This window comes from Lynx canadensis, chromosome C1 (assembly GCF_007474595.2).
Source record: "Lynx canadensis isolate LIC74 chromosome C1, mLynCan4.pri.v2, whole genome shotgun sequence".
NCBI classification, from domain to species: domain Eukaryota; kingdom Metazoa; phylum Chordata; class Mammalia; order Carnivora; family Felidae; genus Lynx; species Lynx canadensis.
In genome coordinates, this window is record NC_044310.1 from 185874734 (window position 1) to 185897023 (window position 22290).

At 37.3% G+C, this 22290-nt stretch overlaps 1 non-coding gene and 1 pseudogene across 1 annotated transcript; one reads left to right on the forward strand and one right to left on the reverse strand.

Annotated features, from left to right (window-relative positions):
* Positions 1–22290, reverse strand: part of LOC115519895 — a 160210-nt pseudogene that overhangs the window by 134913 nt on the left and 3007 nt on the right.
* On the forward strand, positions 12332–12437 carry LOC115522552. Its single transcript, XR_003971454.1, has one exon. It is a non-coding gene; the product is annotated as a U6 spliceosomal RNA (small nuclear RNA).

Sequence of the window (22290 nt, forward strand, 5' to 3'; positions counted from 1 at the left end):
TTTGGGGTCTGGTTTCTTTTGCTTAACATTATATATGTGACTTCAAATGCTCAGTAGTCACATGCAGCTAGAAGCTACTGTACTAGACAACAGATACAGAACATATCTGTTACCATAGAAAACTTTATTGGCAGTACTGTTCTAGTGGTTATATAGTGTTTTACAGAAGAGAATACCCTATGGTAAAATAGACTGAATAATGACACCTAAAGATAATCAGTTCTTAATTTCAAACCTGTAATTGTTACCTTATTTGGAAAAGGGTCTTTGCAGATGTGATTATGTTAAAAATCTTTTTTATTTTTTATTAAAAAATTTTTTTTGCATTTATTTATTTTTGAGAGACAGAAAGAGACAGAGCACAAGTGGGGGAGGGGCAGAGAGAGAGGGAGACACAGAATCCGAAGCAGGCTCCAGGCTCTGAGCTGTCAGCACTGAGCCTGATGTGGGGGCTAGAACTCACAAACCATGAGATCATGACCTGAGCTGAAGTCAGACACTCAACCAGCTGAGCCACCCAGGCTCCCCTATGTTAAAAATCTTGAGACAGAAAGATTATCTTGGATAATCTCTGTGAGCCCTAAATCTAATCACAAGTGCCTTTATAACAGGGAGGCAGAAGGAGATTCCATGGTCAAAGGAGGAGGCCATGTGAAAAAAAGCAGAAAGAGGTTTGATTTTGGCCTTGAAGATTATGAAGTGGTACAACTTTAGGCTAGGGAAAGCTGGGAGCCACCAGAAGTTGGAAGACTCGAGGAACAGACACAGTCCCACCTTGCCCCTCCCCTGCCAACCAAGAGTGTGCACTTGATTTGACTCTGTGAAACTGATTTCTGATTTCTGGCCTCGAAAATTGTGAGAGAATAAATTTCTGTTGTTTAAAGCCACCAAACAAACAAACAAACAAACATTATACATGTGAGATTGATCCATGAGCAATCCTTTTATTAAAAAGTCTAATTATAGGGTCACCTGGGTGGCTCAGTCGGTTAAGCCTCCGACTTCAGCTCAGGTCATGATCTCGTGGTTCCTGGTTTAAGCCCAGCATCAGGCTCTGTGCCAGCTCAGAACCTGGAGACTGCTTCGGATTCTATGTCTCCTTCTTTTTCTGCCCCCTACCTCCCTGCTCCCTCTCTCTCTCTGTCTCTCAAAAATAAACAAACATTTAAAAAATAAATTTAAAAAGTCTAATTATATATCAATAAGGCTATTAAAAATCTATGGATACATATGTTAAAATTTTACAACTCACTGTAGTCTCTCATCTTTGTGATTAGATCTATTCTCCCAACTGCCTGCCTCCTTGAGCCTCAAATTCTCACTGAAAGTCTAATATAATTTGAAGTGCATCTCTGATAAGAACATGTCTCAGAAACCACTCACAAACTATCAACAGCTTATTCATTCATATAACACATAGACATTAATACCTATACTGCCAAACACCAGGAGGAACGCCCATTGGCAGGTCAAATAAATTCCAAATTCAGTAAGTATCTTAGCAGTTGAGAGCCCCACAATGTTGCTCCAGCCTGCTTTTCCAGGTGCATCATCATGTAACCCATACTTACCCATGAAGATGTATGTTCCTTCATTCCAAGGATTCCTTAGAATTTCCTATTTGTACCAGTCTGACCCTCAAGGCAGATCTGGGCAGGACTGCATTCCCTCCCTATTTGCACCCCCAAAGGCAGAGCCCAGTTTTGCCTTCAGCATTCAGGGAATGTCTGTGATGCTGGTAATAATAGAGATAGGCCTTAGGAATAAGGGGGAAAACACTGGGCTGTGAATTGAGAGAACGGAATTCAAGATTCTGTTCTTCCACTTACTGCCTTTGTGATTTGACCTAGTCACTTAATCTTTCTGAGCCTCATTTGTTCAATAAAAAGATCAAACTGGATTGATCTAAAGTCCCGTATGGCCCTACCGAAGACACCAACCTCTGATCAAACACAGAAGAGACACTACTGGTGGATTTGGCTGCATGATGAGCCACAGCATGTACTGAATGGTTTGGTTACTTTCATTTTGTCATTTACTTGGATATAATCTTCTGTACTGCCTTGCCCAAATACTGGGTAACCCTGGTCTCCATCTGGTACCTATTCTGTGGGCATTTCAGGGACTTTCATTTCCTGTATTCAAGTCTGGAATCTTTGAGAGCCCTAATTTCAATTTGGAATGGGATAAAATCGGACCTGCATTTCCAAACTTAGAATAAGTTCAACATTCTATGGTCCATCTGTGTCATTAACATGTTCACACACAAACACACCCAAAAATCCAATGACATTAATATGTAACATCTGTTGTGCATATTAATAACTTTGATTTTTAACTTGATTTTATACAATTGAGTCTTTTGTATGGGTCTAAAAATTTTAATTGTAAGAAGCAAAGTGTTCATAATTCATAATTAGTCATATCAATAATATTCTTTTGGTTGAGAGTTCCTGCCAATGACCTAAAAATAGTTAAAGAAGTTTTTACTTTGATTTTAAATATGAATTCCTTTAGACTTGATCATCTGTCATGTGAGGTTCCTAGCTTCCCTCTGAATTGGATTCCATGTGTGAATTTGTAATGCCTGAAAACAGTAGTTAAAAACACAAGCATAAACAACATACACACAACTACACTCAAGTTAAAATGTTTACTATTAATGAGTGTGATTATATAATATTTTAAGCACTTACTCACACTTAGAAATCTTCCTATAGCTCTAATTTTCCCCAGAGTTTTAATTTCATTTTCTAAGTATATTTACTTGCTGTGTTAAAAATGACCAGAGAAAGCCTAGATAAATGTCTGACCAGAAATTTAGTTAAGTCTCTTTAGGTTTATGCTATAACAGGGAAAGAGAGGACACTAACATTGATTATGTGTATATATGCTAACTCATATGCCAGGTACTTTCATATGTATATACTCTCATTTAATTATAGACAAAAATATTATAGTAAAACCAAAAAAAAGTATAAATGAACTTCTAGGATTTAGCAGAAGTCTGATGACTTTACTGAATTTATGAAGATTTTTTCAATGCCTACTTAAGTTCAAGTTGAATAATGAGTATTTATTTGAGTTCTCTAAAAACATCCTCTCTGATGTATAATTAAAGTAAAATCTTCCAGGATAACCTTGATTATTTAAAAACAGGTTCAGCATTTTGACCCTTCTATTTCTCCTATTCTGTCATGTTCATGTAATATTAAAATTACATTTTTATTTAGTCCCCTTGGCTCAGTTTATTTTCTAGGAAGTCTGAGAACAGATTTTCATTAGGTATGATATGTTCTTCATTGAGTGTTGCAAAAATGGGTATCATTTGTATCTAATAGACTTCATTGACATAAAGTAAGACATTTTTAGGTTACTTCTAATTCAAGTTTTGAATTGTTAATGAGTCTGCAGCAAAAAATAGCAATTAAAAAAAATAATAACACTTAAATAGACCCATTCGTACCTCTAAAGTGTACTGAAATTGTCCAAGCATGTTATCATAAAATAGAAATTATTGGAAGGGCAAAGCTCTTTTATCCTGATTGGCAATGAAAGTCACCAAGAGAAAAGGTTACAAAAATTCCATCCTTGTAGAGAAAGAACAAAACAAAAGTCTGCCCCTTCTAAGAGCAACTTGTAGAAAGTATAGTGTAAGAACGCATTCTTTAACTATGTATAAATAGAAAAACATGGCTAAGAGACTAATAAATATTTTCAAATATTAAAATCTACAGTAGCAATGACAGTGGCATTTTTACTGATTTAAAGTTAGCATTTGGGGGGAATGGCCACATGCTATTGCAGTTCACTAAAGTGGAAATTTAATAAATTGGACTCCAGTGACTTAAAAGAGTCATGTTATTAGAAACAGTTATTGACATTTGGGAGCAAGGAACCATCACATTTACCTTCTGGTTTGATTTGCACAACAGCTCAGGAAGTTCTCCAACATTATTACCATTCTCTTATTATAGATGATATTGATGTTAAAAGCAGGCCAAGATAAGAATGGTCCCTAACTGACTTTGAACTCCCTGTTTGGCTCCATTTTCCAAGAGGTTTAATTAGGGGCATCAGACATATGCACTTATTTACCTTTGTTCTTTCTCACCTATGTTCAACTCCTGTTAGCTTAGCCAGTCAAGAGATTCTATAAATTATAGGCCAGTGCTTCCCAAACTTTAACCCGCATAAGAATTACCTAGAGAACTTGTTAAAACACAGAATCTCAGACCCAAACCCCAAAGATTCTGATTCGGTACATCTGGGTGGGACTTGAGAATCTGCATTTTAACAAATTCTCAGGTGATACTCCTAACGCCAGTCCTATTGATTATGCTTCTCTGGAGAATCGTGACTAATACCAGTATACCATGGGAACCCCACCCAAATCATCTTGGCATCTTGGCACTGCCTACTGCCATGCATGCTACTCAGTGGCTTCTAACTGAAACACTTGCAACTCTGTCTAATGGATTTTTCAGGGCAATAGAATCTACTTGACCAGTACACAGAGCAGCTGAAAGTGCCAGACAGAGAGTGGATCCTGAAAGCACCCTCAACCACTGACTGACAGGAGTTGGTTGTCCCTTACTTCTCAGGGATAATCCAAGGCACATTCTACACTACTTCTCAGACTTCATCCATAGGACCGCAGGACACTGCAGCTGTCCACAGTGGCAATATGCTTGAAACACGCTCCTTATGAGGATTTCTTCCCTTCCCTCTCTCATTTCCCCGTAGTCCTACTTGCACTTTTAAGGACTACCTCCTAAGCAAACTGTTTTATTCAAGTCCTTGATTCAGGGTTGGCTCTGGGTGCACCCAAGCTACAACAGTAGTACATACAGTGTGAAAGCATCAATAAATAACAGTCTGTAACAGTCTAAGCATATTATTTAGAAACATTGAGAACAATGCCAGAAGAAACAGATAAAACAGCTGAAAGTATTGTCTCTGGGGAGGAGATCTTGTAGAGAGCTAGGGAAACAGGTAGGCAAGGAACAGCTGGTGTTTGTTAAAACTTTGCAATATTATTTGATTATTTGATATATATACGTGTATTTCTTTTATGAAAATAAAAGATATTAGATATGCTTTTGACTTACTTCCAGAATAGGAGCAGCAGGGGAGAACAAAAATAAAGAAATACTGGTTGATTAAGCTGGAAGAAGAAAGAGATTTTCTTGGAAGAAATGGGACCTTAGTAATCAGGCCAGAAAGATATAAAGGGAAAAAAATCTACACGGATTTCATCTACACAGTATAGAAGGGAATATGTGCCTGAGTTTGAGTCTAACCACTTATAAATATGGGAGGATAAAACAGTGTAGTTTGTTTTAGTCATTGCTAGTCCTTGAAAGGCAAATAATGCTCAAAAGAAATGTAAAAGAGAAAAGACCCAAGATTTCAGGGAGCAAAGTAGAATAGCATCCTTTGAGAGAATTCAGATGTAAGAAGTAATGAATAGCATTCTCTTAAAGCCATAAATAGGATGCCCATAACAATACAAACTGGGAAGTACCCCTTGGAGAATGAAAATATCTCTACTCAATGATAACAGAAAACTTGAACAGCTTTTGAGAGAAAACAACTAAGAAGATCAAGATAGAATATGCAAAACATTATTAGGTAGGTGAATTTCACAGTGGCCCATTTATTGTAGCATGAACCCAGAAACTGCCAGTCCTAGGAAAGAACACACTCCAAGCATTCACAGAATTAAGTGGTTCAGCTTCTAGAAATAGCTGAACAAACTCCTCTCAGACCGCAGATGATAACTACGAAGTCCAGGAAAAATACAATAAGAGAATAATCTCAAGTCTAAGAGAGTGAAAGAAAGAAGGTAGATTTTGGAAAGAAGTAGAGGTTTGGAAGAAGAGGATGAACTGAGGTGAATTTCCCATTTTTGTGACTTTTAGCTCAGGGATAAGCTGCAGTTGGCATCATGCAGAGGAGCTAGAACTCTGAAAGGAAACCAGTTATTCCGTCTTGGAGAACCGGAAGACGTCGTGTGAGGAAGTACAGCTGTAAGAAACGGAGAGAATTCTCCCAGAAAGTACTTAGAGCTCCAAATAACTCTTCACAAATCTCTGCTGGACCCCTCAAGTCTAGATAATGATAAGAGAACTGAACTGAGATTTGAGTGCCCACCTAAGAAACAGGGTTTGAAGTATGAACCTAAGCAAGTCAATTGCCTGAGAAAGCAACCAAAATTGAGATAAATTGGAGAATCCTGACTAATACCAGTACACCATGGGAACCGCACCCAAATCATCTTGGCATCTTGGCACTGCCTACTGCCATGCATGCTACTCAATGGCTTCTAACTGAAACACTTGAAACTCTTTGTCTAATGGATTTTTCAGGGCAATAGAATCTATCTATATTTATCAACTGAGATAAAACAAAAAATTTCTTCAGAGAAATTTAATACAATCCAGGCTCCACATAATAATAACAATCACATTGCCTGAGATATAGTTTGAAATACCCAACAAATAAAAACCAGGAAATTGTGACCCAGACTCAAGAGAAACAACATTCAATGCATATCAAACCCCAAATTATTCAGATATTAAAATTAGGAGACAAGAGCATTTTTCAGAGAGAGGGAGAGAGTGCACATGAGCAGGGGGAGGGGCAGAGGGAGACAGAGAGAGAGAGAATTTTAAGCAGTCTCCACACCCAGCTCAGAGCCCAATGCCAGACTTGATCTCATGACCCTGAGATCATGAACTGAGCTGAAATCAGGAGTCAGATGCTTAACCCACTGAGCCACCCAGGCGCCCTGAGACAAGAGTATTAAAGCAGCTATTAAAGGATGGTCAATGAGGTAGAAGAAATTGCTCAAAATACGTGCAAGATAAAAAATCTCAGGAAAAAATTAAAAATTAAAATTTTTCTCAGGAGAAAAATAAAAAAGTATAAAAAAAGTCAAACAATAGAAATTCTAAAACTGAAAAGTAAAATACTTGAAATAAAGTATTCACTGGATGGAGCAGAATGGAAATGACAGAGGAAAGAATCAGTGAACTCAATAGAATTACTCACTCTAAAGAATAGACAAGGAAGGAAGGAAGGAAAGAGGTAGGAAAGGAAAGGAAAGGAAAGGAAAGGAAAGGAAAGGAAAGGAAAGGAAAGGAAAAATTAATGGACAGAAACTCAGAGACCTGAAAGACAATATCAAAACATATCAAAACATCTAACAAATTTATAATTACAGTACCAGGAGAATGGTAGAGAATGAAGCAGAAAAGAACACTGAAAGAAATCATGGTCAAAATTTTTCCAAATTTGGTAAAATTCATAAACTGACAGATTGAAGCAGCTCAGGAAACCCCTAGCAAAATCAATATGAAAAAGCCCTTACCTAGCACATGATAATCAAACTGCTAAAAAACAAAAATAAAGAACAAGTCTTGAAAGCAGTCTGAGAAAAATGCATTTCCTCTTGGTTATCGTTAACTTCATATCTGAAACAACAAAGGCTAGAATACAGTGCAGTGACATATTTAAGGTGGTGCTGAAAGAAAAAAAATTACATCCAGTGAAAATATCCTTGAAGAATGAAGATGAAATAGAAACATTTTCAGATTTAAGAAAAGGAAACTAAAAGGATTCATCATCAGAAGTCCAGTACTACAAGAATTACAAAGAACATTCTTCAGGCTGTACAAAATGATACTAGATGGAAATATGTATCTTCAGGAAGGAATAAAGAACACTGGAAATGGTAAACAGCTGGGTAATTTTATATAAAATAGTAAAGAATAATTCTAAAAGGCCATAGAACATTAAGGATAGATATTATAATTCCTGTAGGAATTAGTTGAAACATATAATGGGAACAGGTATAGCTAAACAGCCAATAGATAGATTAAATAGAAATTCTAAAATATATTCAGTTGATCCAGAAGAAGGCATAAAAGGATAAACAGAGGAACAAATCAACAGCAGTAACAAACAGAAAATGAATAACAAAATGATAGACATAAGTCCAACCCTATGAATGAAAATAATTCAATGGTGATAGGAGTCTTTCAACAAATGGCATTGAAATAAGTGGATTATCCATATGGAAAAAAAATTGAACCCTAGCTCACACTGTACACAACTATTAATTTGCCATGGATCTGCCAAATCCATAATAAAAATCAAAATCGTAGTGCTTTTAGAAGAGAACCTAGGAAAACAGTTTCATGACTTGGGGATAGGCAACATATTTTTTAGGCAGGATACAAAAGCGATCATGGATTATGAAAAATGATAAATTCTACTTCACCAAGAACAAAAACTTCTGCTAGCAAAAGTCACTGTTAGGAAAAAAGAATAGACAAGCCACAAAGTAGGTAAAAACTGAGATTTATTTAGAAGGGGACTATTTATAAGGATGTGATCAGGATATAGGGAAACCAAAAGAGATAGTGCCGGACCAGAGCTGGTAACAGCAGAGGGCAAGAAGAGGTTACTGGAACATAGAAGGAGAGAATCACGTGGAAAAAGTCACCTTTTATAAAAGCTGAGCCCACTTCTAACTTCAGGTGTAAAGCATTGATATGTTAGCTTTATGAATGCCCCTGGCTCTTGAGATTTGTTCACGGATGGGAATGTGACCTGAGTTGACTCAATGAGAGTGAATTGAGGAGTTGCGATCTCCAGAATGCAGATCAGTGACCTTCAGTCAAGAAACATAGCCAGCTTGGGGCAATCCCATAGCATAAGAGCCAGGGAAAAAAACAGCCTACCATGACTCTCTTCCATCTCTCGTATCTTTCACTAGGGCTCCCTTTTAACTGAATCCAGCCAGAAGCCAAGGGCAGGGAAGCTGGTTGATACAGTTGTAGGAGACACTGTAGGGGGCCCACCCTCATCACCTTGGCGTTTACATTCCCATATGATTTTTGTCAAAATCACATTTTAACATTTTTATTATATGATTACACAGGACTTGCCAACAGGACCATTCCAGAAGTCCCCATAGACACATGATCAGATCTCTGCCAACTCTCAGCTTCTCAGCTCCTTCAGCTCTCACACTACCCATCATAAGTTTAGGGATTCCAGAAAGCATAGTCTTGGACAGCACGTTCATGGTGCCTAACAGACTCCTTTCTGAGAAAGCTCAGCATAACTTCCATACCCACAGCTTACTGTGGAAGATTCCCTTACCCCCTCGTTGCCATGCTTTTTAACACTCCGTCTTGGGTTGATTAAGCCAGGTATCTGTACATTTGCCAGTGATGTTTGACGGAGATTTTGAAATTGTAACTGTGACTGAACTAAAATTTGAATGTGAGACAGAGTCAGGTAACTGGTAGTATTTGTAGCAGAAAGCAGCTAAATCACTAGTATAATAGAGCACTTGAATAGAGTTAGATTCTAACTTCTGAGAGGATTTTTTAAAAAACCAGATTTGCTAAATCTCAACTGTTTCTTGAACCAATTTTCAATTTTTTGAGAGGCCTGCTAGGGTTTTGTGCTATATCCCAATAAACCTGAAGAAACCCTAACAGATCTCAGTTCCTTGCAAACTTAATATACCCAATTGTATCTTACCTTTCATTCAGTGACAGGCATAAAAGAAAAAGGAAACTTACTGCCTTCACAGTTGAGCAGTCTTGAAGTAGTCAAGTGAAGTTTGATCTAGCCACCCAATTATATCACCAAGGACTTTTCTCATTGTCTATTCCTTCTGCCATCTACAGTGTTGGCTTCATTTCTAGGTTTCAGACAGAACCTATCCTCTCAGCTCTTACCATTCTATTATCAAGTGCTTAGAGGGGTAGAGAAAAAAACTTCTGATAGTTTCTGTACAAGTCTTGAGATTCACTCTCATTGAGTCAACTCATGTCACATTCCCATCCATGAACAAATCTCAAGGGCCAGGGGCATTTATAAAGCTAACATATCAATGCTTTACACCTGAAGTTAGAAGTGGGATCGGCTTTTATAAAACGATCTGACTTACTAAAGATATGGGGGCTATGAAGAATGAGGTAAGTGGAGAATGGATGCTGAAAGCAACACACCTATCCACATATGTCCACCACCTAGCCTAAATGGCGACCCAAAGATATACATACCTCTTCCAGTGACTTATTGAGTCCTGGCATTTGGCTTTAGGACTTCAAAGACCATTTCAAATATTTCAGATATATTTTATTAAACTCTGGTAAGCCACACCAAAGGGGAAAGATGGGTCTATCCCAGGACTTGTCTCTCTACTGAACTGAAGTAACATCTATAATCAGCCATCTTCTTCCTGCCTCCTACTAAAACACACGGACATACACACACTGTTAAAGTATTCAATTCTTGCATGGGTCAAAATCCACACAGAAAAGATGCTTCATGCAATAACTCTGGAGTTTCTCTAATATGGAAGTTAAGGGTTTTTAGCATTTTAATGAGGTACCAATTAGATATATTCATCCCCATTTCATACCGACCCTGTTTCCTATTATTTCTCTCCTACCTGCAAGGCCCATGAGCTATCTAAATCAAAGCAGACTTATAGAACTCACACTTGGTAATAAGCCAATGGAACACAAGATACAAACAATGTTGATTTATTCCTTTACTATACAAATAAAAAAGTTAATAAGACACCTTGAAAAGACAATAAAGAATATGTTTTTAAAAATTAGGCATACAGTTAGTTTGAGCTGTTAGCATATTGTCCTTGATTACAGAATTTTAAAGTAAAAATGTCCACTGATTCACAAGAAAAGGCTCTCTTATAATTTGTTTAAATTTATATGTGTTTCAACAAATTAAATACCCTCTTGCCATCACAATGAACTTGAATCCATACCTTCCATCATATATGAAAATTAACTCAAAATGGATCATAGACCTAAAAGCTAAAATTATACAATTTCTGGAAGAAAATAGAGGAGAAAATATTTGTGACCTTTGGTTAGGCAAAGATTTCTTGGAAATTATATCAAAAGCACAATCTATAAAAGAATAATTTGAACCTCACTAAAATTAAAAACTTCTGTTCTTCAAAAGACAGTTAAAAGTGTGAACAGACAAGCCATGGACTGGGAAATAATATTTGCAACTCATATATATCTGGTAAAAAAAATGTATTCAGAATATACAGTTGATCCTTGGACAACATGAATTTGAACTACCGTGGCCTACTTTATATATGGACTTTTTTTTATAAATACAATATCATACTATAATGTATTTCCCTTCCTTAAGATTTTCTTAATAATATTTTCTTTTCTCTAGCTTATATTATACTTATACAAAATATGTGTTAAATTGACTGATTATGTTATTGGTAAGGCTTCCAGTTAACAGTAGGCTATTAGTAGTTAAGTTTGGGGGGAGTCAAAAGTTCTAAGCAGATTTTCAGCTATGTGGGGGAGTTATTGCCCTTAACCCCAACGTTGCTCAAGGGTCAACTATAAAAATAGCTCTCAAAATAACACATTTTAAGAATGGGCAAAGAAAATTAATAGACACTTCACCAAAGAAGATATAGGAATGGTAGGTAAGCACATGAAAAGATGTTCAACAGTATTAGTCAATAGGAAAATGCAAATTAAAACCACAGTGAGACACCACTTTGCATCCGTTAGAATGGCTAAAATTAAAACTATTGACCACATCAAATGTTGTTGAGGATGTAGAGGAATTAGAACAGACCCCTAATGGGAATGCAAAATAGTACAAAACTTTGGGGAAAGTTTGGCAATTTCTTATAAAGTTAAATATATACCTACCATATAATCTAGTCATTCTGTTCTTATTCATTTATTCGAGAGGAAAGCATATGTCCACACAAAGACTTTTCCACAAATGTTCATAGCAACTTTATTTGTAATTGCTAAAAACTGGAAACAACACAAAGAAAGGTCCATCAATAGATGAATGAATAAACAAATTGTGGTATACGGATATAATAAAATACCATTCAGCAATAAAAATGAATGTACTATTGATACATGAAGTAATATGAGTAATTAAAATAATTATGATGAATAAAAGGAGCCAGTCTCCAAAAGAGAGTGCATAATATATGAGTTCATTTATATAAAATTATAGAAAATGGGAACTAGGCTATAGTGACAGAAATTGGATCAGTGGTTGCCTGGCAGTGAGGGGTGGGAGGCAGGGAGGACATGAGGGATGGATCACAAAGGGGCACAAAGAGGGAATTTCTGGGGGTATGACTACGCTCCCTGTCTTGGTTGCAGTGAACATTCAACAAGTGTACATACGGCAAAACATCAAATTGTACAATTTAAATGTGTGCAATTTTTTGTATGTCAATTACATTTCAGTAAAATGTTAAATAAATAAATATTTACTGCTTGCTTCACAGCATATATACTAAAGTTGGAAAGATACAAAGAAGACCAATATGGTCCCTGCACAAGGATGTGAAGCAAATTCGTGAAGCACTCCATATTTATAAATACATACATACATATATACACACATACATTAATGACATTTAAATGTGTTTGTTGAAAATATCCAGCCATGTTGTCATTTGACAACATTTACTGAATACTTCCATGTACTGAAGAAAATGTATGAGACTTAGCCCTGTACTCCAAAGGCTTTCAAAGTTGTTGGCGAGTTCTCATTTTGAACTCGTGGGGTTGGAGCTATTTGTAGGACATATAATATAGATTTAGGATCTAGAAGTCTACAGCCAAGGAACAAGGTATGAGCTGAAAATATAGATACTGGAGTTGGGATACAGAGAGCTAACAAAAACCTTGCAAGAGAGAGGAGTCTAGAAATAGATTATAAACTGAAAAGTGAAAAGACTGAGCCCAGAACACTGGGGACACCAACCATCAGAGGCAGGAGAGGGAAGATGTGCCCAGTGTGAGATGGATAGGAGGTGATCGGAGAGCTTGGATGAGAACTCTGAATGATGGCACAGAGGAGCTGAGCCTTCTCCAAAAGAAGGCGGTGTCAGAGGAGGCCATAGATAAGGAATGAACAACGTCAATTGAATTTGGTAAATAGGAAGTCTCTTGGTGACAGCATTTTGAATGTCATTGTAGAGAGGAAGCCAGACACCAGTGCACTAATATTCTTGCATTGTGCTTTGGTTATCGTAAAGGAGGCAGAAAAGAATCAGTTTTAGACATTTGGATCATCCCTTGTCAGATAAGATTTTATAGCACACCAGAGCACTGAAAAGATAACGTGTGAGTCTAAACTTCTGGTTTTTACTGCTCTTCTCTTTCATTTCTCCAGATAAACACAATCATACTCTCCTAATTTTCATCAGAATTAATGGCAGGCACCACTTCATTATTCTCTTTCTCCTGCACTCAAGCCCTTCATTTAAATCCCTTATTTGTCTCTAGCTCCATCTCTGTCCTGCAAACTGAATTTCCACTTTCTCCTCTCCTCCCCATCTTCAGGCATCTTGACATCTGGGTCTGACATGCTGGTGGGTGGGGATTGTAGTGTCAGATCAGGGATAGCCTAGAGAGTTTGATCACCAGACTGTGAGAAGTCAAATGTAGTTGATCTTCTAGATGGGAACTACAGTTTCTCATGAAACCTTTGCATGCCTTGAAATCTTCTATATGTCTCTGAAATCTTCACTACCAATGCAGTTCACTCTTTAGAATAATGACCTACTTGGCCCCCTTCCCTGAGGTGGCCCCTCTCTGTTCACAGCCACCAGGCACTTGACTGCTCTCTCTAGACCATCTGCTACCCTGCTTTTGACTTATTGGCAAAAGGCAATGCTGGGTGGGTGACTTTAGAATTTGGGTTTAAGTAGCTCTTTCAGAGAAGTAGGTTTCAAGTAGTATTGCTAGTTTGGCTCTTATCTTATGTCCTTGTCCTAGTAACTATGCTTCTTCCTTCTTTTCTACCTTGTACTAGAATTCTTGAAATAAAATCCCCATCTCTGCTTCCTTCCTTTTCGTTGGCACCTGGCTTATTGGCTGGTTATATCAGATAAGAATTTAATTTGATACTAAAGTAGTGAATAACAGTGGCTTAAACAAGATAAAAGTTTATTTTTCTCTAATATAAAAGACACCCAGAAGTAGATAGTCCAGGAATGTTATGATGGTGCTTCAGTGGTCAGGGACCAAGATTCTGTCTTTCCTTCTAGAATAACATCGTTAGTACTGTTTCTATTTTCAAGGTTACTTCATGGCCCAAATTGTCTGTTGAAGCACTAGCCATCATTGCTGTCTTTCAAGGAAAAAGCACAAGAAAGAGGTAATGGGGGATGGGGGGGGAGTAGGCAGGATAGAGGAGGCACATAGCTCTTTGTTCTCTTCTTACAGAACTTTCTAGAAAGTACTACCTAGTACCTTATTGTGCAAACCAAATAAAACAAAGGTTCTAAGTAAGAAGGAAAGAATGGATTTTTGGATAGATAATCAGAAGTCTCTGACATAATTGCTCAGCTTAGGAACTTTTGCCATTCATATTATATCCACCTCTTTCCCTGGACCAGTGTCCTAACCTATCTCTCTGAGCCTAATATCTGCTGATGGACTTCTACAAATCTGACTGTCTGCTGTTTACCCATCTGGGTCTCCAAATTTTGTGTTTCTAGAGTTTCTATTGCTGTCAAGTGTCAATATACTTGTTTAAATTACTTGATTAGTCCCAATTGGGCTTTGATGATGTTGACACCAGGTTTAGACTTCTTGTCTATGAATTCCTGGTGAACAATACTTTCCAGTATTGCCAAAGATGCTTGAAGTTCCCTCAGGGACAGGAAGATAGATGAGCATACTACACAAGAGGCAAATGTGGAGAAGGGTGATGACAATCATTATGTTGGACAGAAACACATCTGTTCTGAAGTAAGCAGATCCTTGCCCTGCTTGAACTACAGCATCTTTTTCTCCTCCTTGTCTAATCAGTTGTCATGTCTGGGATATGCCCCTGCATCCAAGGCCTTCATTTTCTGTTTGCTAACCAGATTGCTTCCTTCCAAAATTTCTCCCCATTGTGGCCTCCTTGGCTCAGAATCATTTCTGGCTGTAATTCTTCAGTCTTAGACTTTATCTTAGAAATTATGTTTTCTTCACTTTCTCCTTCACCTGAGCTGTCAGACGCCCATTCTCAATAATAGCATCTCCAGGCTCTACCCCTGAGAATGGTGATAAACAAATTTGTGAGAACAGGCTCATACTGGCTTGAGAGAACCAATTGTTAAATTTAAAATATATTAAAAATACAAATAAATATATAAAGTTGTTGAACTGTTGACAGCTTGAAACTGGCTGTGATAGGAGTATTTAAAACATGGAAATTGGCAAATGCTACCAATTAGGGCCTTTTATTCCCCTAAAAAGTGGTTTAGCAGCACACCATTGCATGCGCACACACACACACACACACACACACACACAGCGGACAGTCTAACTCCAGATCCTCATCTCTTCAGTCTATCTCTTAGCTTTCAATGGCAGATAATCTTTTAATAGTTAGCTACATCCAACAATTCAATATTTTGGCTCCTACCTTAAAACAAACACTTGTAACAGTTGATAATTGAATATATATTTTAGAAATACATTCTGGACCCTAAATAGACTTATCCAAAACTCCTGACCACACCATTTGAAAACTGCTAATGCAGCATATCTGTCCGTCTGCAGAACACATACAACCATACGCAGAAATCATTTGTGGGGGGGAAAACCTAGATACTTAAAATGGTGTTTCAGTAGAGGGAATTCATGTATCAGCATCAGAGATGCCTCATCACAGAATATTAGCTTCTTTAAACTTAATATTTGAAGGAAGAGAGTCAATTTGTTATTATAGGTATTTCGGAAAGCCTTGTGTAAACTGTGCAATGAAAAAGCTTCATAAGCCAACCAAAATTGTCAAGTTGCTTTGCCTTTGACAAGAATTATCAATTCAGATAATTCTGTTGCCTCACAATGATCAGGAGCTTTGTGACATATATCTTTGATGAATAACAATAAAAAATGAATTATTGCTTATCATTATAGTATTTTAGTAAATAAAACCATCCAAAACATAGAAGGGAAAATAATAGAAGGATGATGGAAAGCTAAGGACCACTAGACTATGAATTTTTTAACAGTATGTCAATTTCTTACTTTAAAAGTCCAATGTTTATAAACATGTTTATAAACATTAGAGCTTCCACATATAGTGACTAGAAGCACAGGCTCTGGAGACAGACTTCCTGGGTTTGTATTAGAGTTTCGTCACTTACTAGCTCTATGATTTGGGTCAAATTACTTCATCTCTCTGTGCTTCAGTTTTCTCACCTATGAAACAGAAATAAAAGCACCTACCTTACATGATTACCATGAAACCAAAATGAAATGACTCATAAAGTGCTTAGAATGATGTCTGGTATGTACCAAACAACTAATAAATATTTGCTATCATTTTTATTATTAATGCTATTTTTGGAATGCTTATAATGTGTCAGCAACTGTGCTACACGCTTTAGATTCAATCTCCTGTAACAGTGTGAGGTAGAAATTAGGCCCATTTTATAAGAAAATAGACCCTCAATGAAATGATATAACTTTTCCAAGTTCTCCTGGATGGTAAGTCAAAGAGCCTGGCTCAATGTGGTCTAGGAGTTCCCACTTAAATGATAGAAAGGTGTAAAACCAATCCATTCCATCCTGATATTTAGTATTCTATTGGGAAATTCTTCCTTCGTAGTCAACCGAACCCCTGCATACTGTAGCATAAACTATTCTTGTTCTGTCTTCAGCAAAGACAGAAAAACCCAATAACATCCTGTGTTTCCACTCAAAGATATTAAGTTTCCCTTCTGACTTGTTTTCTCCAGGTTTTGAAAACACACAAGTCCCACAGGCCTTCTTCATGAACTGTATTTATTAACCATAGAATAATCTCTGCAGAAGCATTTCCACATTCTCTAACCATAATTTTAAAATTAGACTTTAAATCTGAAGTTCATTATTAATGTAATAATGAACTTGCTTTGTTTATGAAGCAGCTGGATATAAGGGTCCTTATCCCGTTTTAGACTTTCTTATCCCACCTTCTTATCTAGAAGCTGCTGTCCACAAAATGTTCCGACATAATAAGAATTTAAAAGCTTTTCAAGTTTGCACATCATTTTATTTCATGGGGGTGAGTACAGATTCATTTACATTTAGTTGTGAAACCAAGAAGACATTTAAATAGTTATGTGGACTGGTGTTCCTTAAAAGATGAATATTATGTCATTGTTAATCATTCATTCATTCTCCTTGTCTGAGTCAGGCACTGTGCTAGATATGGGGAACAAAAGACACAGTCCCTTCTCACAGGGAATGTGCAGGTCTCATCAGGGAGATAAATGCACAATTACCTAATTACAATAGAGCAATGCAGAGAAAGCAACAGGAACGTGGGGAAAAGGGGCAGGGAAGGTACCCTGGAATGTGGAGAGGGAGACCCAGGCTCTAAACACAGGCTTACTATTTACTTTGTTATTTATTAAGCCATCTGTTATGGTTGAATCATATTCCCTCCCATAAAAAGAAAAGAAAAGATATCCTACCTCAGAATGTGACCTTACTTGAAGATAGGGTTATTAAAATGAGGTCATTAGTGTAGACTCTAATCCAAAAGAGAGGAATTTGGACACAAGGACAGAAGCACACGACGGGAAGACAACGTGAAGAGACATAGGGAGAAGTCAGCCATCTATAAGCCAAGGAACGCATCTTCTCTCACAGCCCTCAGTAGGAGTCAATCCTGCTGACACCTTGATCTTGGACTTCTAGCCTCTAGAGCTGTGAGGCAGTAGATTCCTGTTACTTACACCACCCACCCAGTCTGTGGCATTTTGTTATGGCGGCCCTAGCTGACTAACAGACCATTGCACTGTAACAAGTATACCCCACATCTCAGGCTCCATTCTAGGCAACGCACTTAGAACACAACCAATCAGAAAACTGCCTGAATCTGCCTTTGGTTCATTAGTATGCTGTGACTCAGAGGAATCTTGAGGTTTCTTTAAATAGTGACTCTGAGTCTGCAACAAGTTTCTTTTACCCTCTCTAGTATGGATACCACCCATCGGCCTTTGTTTATAAGGTAAGTAATAATACAAGAATATGGGGAATATTAGAGTACAAGCAATACCCAATGGATAAAACTTTCTGGTAAGTAACAGATCAATATGGCACTACTTACAAAATGGTTAATAAACATACAAAAAGAAGTTCCATCTCACATGTGATCCGATTTTTGACAAAAGTACTCTTGGTAAATGAAAGATGCTAATACACATCAGAGAACCGACAAATGCACGCATCCAGAGTGCACTACAGCCTATTCACCTATAACACACACACAGACTGGTGCCATTTGTCTTCCTGTTAGCACAAGGTTGAATGAACCCGAAATTATCTTCCTAGGATTTACAGTGACATGTAACCTCTAAAACCCAAAACCAAAACCCCCAATACCCACCTTCCACTAGGTGTATATTCATTTCAAGCAACAGATTTTGAGAAGAGGTTTTTAACCTGAACAAATGTGAAGCAGTGAAAAGATAACCTAGTAGTTAGCTCCTGGATAGACGAAGCAAGTTCAGCCAAAGGACATTACTTGTTTTGTTTTGTTTTGTTTTTTTTTTGTTTGTTTGTTTCCAGCATGCTTTGCCCTCAGGCCGGCAGGGTTACCCTTTCTTTTCTCACCCCAAGTCTTCCTCTTTTCTGGAAAATTTCCAAGCAGAACCCTGGTTCCAGGTCATGACAGCTCCATCTGCTGCCATTGGAACTTGGAGGGAGTGACTCACGCCTGTGCATTTGCCTCAGCAAGCCTTCCACAAGCCTTTGTTCCTCTGCCCAGCCATCCCTCAGCCCCTTGGCCTTGGCCAGTGTCCACAATGGGCTTTTCTTTCAGTCTTTCGTGACTTACGTCCTTTTACTTAAAAAAAATTATAATTATAAAAATGATATACAAAGGGAAAAAAGAAGTGTATAAAGTTAAAAATGGAATAAGTCCTTCATTCCAAGGGTTATCAGTGTCAACAATGTGCATATCCCTCAAGATACATAGATTTCTACCTCCTTTCCTCCCCGCCCCCTTTTTACAGGACATTCTGTACAGATTGTTCTGACTTGCTCTTATCACTCAAAAATATGTCAGCAGATATATGTCTCTCTCATTTTTAACAGTTATTATTCTACAATGTACATGTATTAAATTTATTTAACCATTCCTCTACTCATAAATGTTGAGGTGTGGTCCAGTTTTTTTTGGCCCTTATGAGTGGTACTATAATAGACATACACATAAATATATTTTTGCACACTTAGTGTTTCTGTAGGATAAATTACTTGTGATGGAAATGTTTGATCAAAGTACATATGTATTTTTAATATTTATACATACTGAAACTTGCTTTCCAGAATTTTTATCAATTCACAGTCAGTTGAGTATGCAAGTTGTTACTTATACAAATTCACAAACACTTGATATTGAAAATTTTTTTTGCCAAACTGATAAGTAAAACTTACTATCTTGTTTTTTTACTTACACTCTGATTATTGGTGAGATTGAGTATGTTTTCCCATACTTATTAGCACATATTCCTTCTTTTGAGAATTCCTTCTTCATATCCCATGTCTATTTTCTTACTTTGCTGCTTCTTTTTCTTATTGATTTCAAGAAGCTACTTGTTGTTTTGCATATCAACCTCTTCCTGTTGTGTACATATGTTGCATATATTTTCTCCCATTAGGTAACGTTGTTTATAGTATCTTTCACTGCACAAAAATGGGGGTTTTTGTACCCAAATCTGTTTAATCTTTTTTTGTTATAGTTTCTAGAGTTTTTATCATGATTTTTCTAACTAGTACTATAAACAATATTGTGAGTCTGCCATGCTTTAAGTCATTTTTATTTTTCTTTGTTTAGATTATTAATTCACCTGGAATTTTTTTCTGAAATATGGAATAAGATAGTGGAATAAGATAGTAGTTACACTTAACAGGTTTTTTTACTCAGATAACAATTCCCCATAGGTAGTCAGCAAGTAGATACCATAGAGTGACTCAGAGACTCAAGTTCCTTTCACTCTTACTCTCCTCTAGGTAACTAGTCAGTAAATGACTACTCAGGACACAGTGACCTACTGCCTGGTTTTGTAAACAGAGTTTTATGAGAACACAACCATTTCCATTTGTATACGGAGAGTCTGTGACTGCTTTCCCATAAAACAACAGAGTTGAGTAGTTGCAATAAAGACCTTATGACCCACAAAGCCTAAAAACGTTTACTATATGACCCTTTACAGGAAATGTTTGCTGACTCTTGCTCTAGAGTCCCAGATTCCCTAGTTTTCACTTGGCAGATTAAAAACAGAGATCATGTAGTAGGTCTTCCATGGGTGGGGCCTGGAAGTGGGGTATAAAACGTTGGTCAGAATTCAGTCACATGGCCTCACCTAACCACACAGGAGAATAGGAAATGTGAATTAGCTGTGTGCCCAGGGTGAAAGAGAAACAGATTTGTGGAATTATTAGCCAATCTCTGCCACAGGTACGTTGCAATGATTTGTTTCTTTCTTCCTCTCTATTTTTAATCAGAATAGGCTAGTTTATACTGCAGAAACATTACAACCCCTAAATCTCAGTAGCTTTAACAAGGTTTATTTTCTTGCTTGTACTACATATCCAGTAAGGATGAGCAGGGGTGGCATTGCTCATTGTGACTGCACACTCCAATCCAATGGAGAAGCCACCACCAGGCACCTTGCTGGTTGCAGGACTAAAGGGAAAAGGGAGTGTAATGTGGTGATGGATGAAGCTCTTAACTTCTGCCCAGAACTGATACTCATCACTTCTAAGCAAGTTGCAGTGCTACACTGCCCTTCAGTAGGGTGGAGAAGTGCAATCCTACCATGAGCTTCAAAGGAAGTAGGGCTGGAATATTTGTGGACAGCCCTAATAAATGTCACACTCACATACAAAGAACACATTCATCTCCTCCCTGCGGGAAATCACCCAGACTCCATCCAGTCACTCCACCTAGTCAAAGTCAAGGATTTCTAAATAATGGCTCTCCAGCAGGTCTGAACAGTGGTCTGGAGCCTGGTGGCCTAGTAGTCTTACGCTAAAGCCTAGCAACTAAAATCACTCTCTGTCCCCACCACTTATTCAGATGCCAAAATTCTAATAGAGACAACAACTGATTATGGCCTAAAACAGTCTTCTGGGATCTGAGCTGCTTGTGTGAGAGTGAACCCTACTCTGAATGCCCAGAGAATCAGGAGCTCAGCACAATCTAAAGGGGTGGAATATGGGATTTTGCCGAAATCCATACTGCAGAGAAAGAGTCAGCCTCATTGAGAGATAGATCAGTGTTGCTCCACAATTACAATTAAGCACATTGGACAAAGGGTGTGGGTGACAATATGGAAGAAAGCATATTGAAAATGCCTTTATAGAAATATTAGAATATATAACATACTTTGTCCATCTCTCAGAGAACATTTACTCTTATGATTCTTGTTTGTTGGCATAAGAAAAGACCTTCACTTTTTATTTAGTTTAGAAAATGGTAAAATGAGATTCATGGATTATAATTATGGAGAATCATTTTGAACAACAGCATCATACTAGCATTAGATAAGCCCCAGATAAAAATTCCAAATAATATAATTTTTCAAATAAATTTTCAGTATCTGGTACAAACACTGATTCATATTTTTCCATATTCTATTTTTCAACTTTTATATCTCTATGCAGTTATAGAAATGTAATTCGTATGTTTTTTTTTATCATTTATGCTTAACTCATCAAAATATTGCTTTGTGAGTTATTCGATGTGCAAAAAGTTTTTACACACTTCTCAATAAGCATTTTAAACCCTCTCTCCCAGAAACAGAAGTTTTCATTTTTTCCAGAGTCAATAATTATTTTTTCTAGTTACTTTATAATTGTCTTTCCATGGGCTAGGCCATTTCCAGGAGAAGATTAATTTTAGTCTAGTTTGTGGTACAGGGGCCACTACTACACTCCTATTCTCCATTTGTTTTTTTTTTCATCAACTCAGTGCTTTAACATTTTGCTCTCAATACACATGCCAGTTATTGTTGTAGCTACTATCTACTTGCTGGGAAATAGCCCTCAAATGCAAAAGGCCAAGTATGGGCTTCTGAAAACTCTTTTTTCTCGCTGGCCATATTCAGTTCTTGAAAGCATTTTTCTTTCAGATTTTACTAAACAAGTCAGATTTGGCATCCTGGGAAGAGTATGAAATAGTAGAGGAAAGGAATGAAGTCTGAGTTCAATGTTATTTCCCAAGCCT